The sequence below is a fragment of the Hyaena hyaena genome, unplaced genomic scaffold (assembly GCF_003009895.1).
Source record: "Hyaena hyaena isolate Hyena2069 unplaced genomic scaffold, ASM300989v1 scaffold_1386, whole genome shotgun sequence".
NCBI classification, from domain to species: domain Eukaryota; kingdom Metazoa; phylum Chordata; class Mammalia; order Carnivora; family Hyaenidae; genus Hyaena; species Hyaena hyaena.
In genome coordinates, this window is record NW_024082019.1 from 74,633 (window position 1) to 76,596 (window position 1,964).

Genomic DNA, 1,964 nt, shown 5'->3' on the forward strand with positions numbered 1-1,964 from the left:
CTTTTGTGAAAATATTAGTGTTTTCACTTGAGAACGTTACCACATCTGGCATATCCTAACTTTATTACATAAAAGCTTCTAAAACTGAGAAAAGCATTAAAGATAAAAATGTGAATAAATATACCTATTTCCAGTGAGAAAACACATTTTACACACACACACACACACGCACACACACACACACGCACATACCCACAGAATGCACTATAGCAAGTTTATAATAAGTTACAAGGAGCCAATTGACAAATACCATCCTGAAGCAAACTAAATTTTTTTATCATCTGAACTTAAACTGCAAAAGCTAAGAAGTGGTCCTTGTGCCATTAGTAGAATTTATTTACAAAGAAAAGATTGATTTGTTTTTGTTGTATTGCATTTTTTTTTAAGTTGATTTTGAGAGAGAGGGAGCTAGAGAGCATGAGTGGGGGAGAAGCAAAGAGAAGGAGAGGGAGAGCAAGAGCATGAAGGCGGGGTGGGGGGGGGAGAGAGAGTATGAGAATCCCAAGCTCAGACGTGGGGAATGATGAGGCCATAAGTCCATGGGGCTCAGACTCCGGAATAATGAGATCATGACCTGAGCTGAAGTCAGGTGCTTAACCCACTGAGTCATCAGGTGCCCCATGTTGTTTTGCAATTTTATAAACTTTGAGAGCAAAATATTGCACTTTTTCTGCCCTCCCATCAAAATGTATTACTTTAGCTTCCATTTTCAATGCATAATACATGCTGCTATAGTTTTAAAAGTCATTGTCGTGTCTACATTTTAATGTGTGACAATCCTATCCATCTTCATTTGATAGATTTAACATTATATTATGATTTTAAGGATTTGTTTTTATATTTTATATCTTCTTTGATATGGTAGTTATTCTGTAGACTGCTTACTGTTTTTATGTATATTGTATTTGAAGTCATATAATCCTTCTCAACTGTTTATTTAATATAGTAGTGTTTATCTTTGGCTTATAATTTATTTCAATTTCAATTGCCTAGAGTGATGGCAAGTTAAGATAAAACTTTTATTGTGAAAGATATGAAACATATATATCATGTTGGTTCATATTCACTTTGAAAATGAAATATGTCATGTTGAGTTTCTGGACTAGGGGAAAACCAGTTTCCATAAAGTTAATAGGAAGTAAGAGAAAAGTTATAATACTGTAATAATAATATAATCCAAAAAAATACCAAATAGAAAATATAAAAAATATTAAAATTATACATTCTAATGTATAATTATACATTATACATAATATAAAATATGAAAAATATAAAAATTATACATTCCATACATAGTTTTAAAATATACTGTTTGTTGCCTTAATGGTGTAGAATCAGGAAATCTTTATAAAATAAAGAAATGTGATGAGAAAGCAAACTACCTATCTGCATTAGTTGAGATATGAAGAGCAAATTTTTTAAAAGTTGAATATATTAAATAACTTTAGGTGCCTTTTAATAAAACAGCCAATATTTATTGATCATCTCCTATGGACTGGAAACAGGAACAGAAAAGAAAGACAAATGGAGCACTGAGTGTGAAGAATATGTACATATATTCTAACAACTCTCAGCCCATCAGAGATATCATACATTCATTCACATTTATCAGCAAGCATTTGTTTAGTGTCTCCTAATGTGTACAGCACTGTGAAAATCACTCGAGGAAAAAATACAAGTCAAATTAATCTGAAGATTATTAAATACAGAGATATATGGGGAGAGACAGCTTCTGCTGATGATAGCTTGCAATTCAGAAGTGAAGATAGGGTCATTCTGACTGAGTCTAATATAGATTAGATTGAAGCAGAAATCAAGTGCTGAGCTACTGGTAGATAAACACCGAGATTTATTTATCCACCCATTTGTGGAGGATTTGTTGACACCTCTGTACCAGGAACTCTTTGTATGTAAAGATAGAACAGCAGTCATAAAACACACCTGGCCCCCACCTGGAGCTCTTA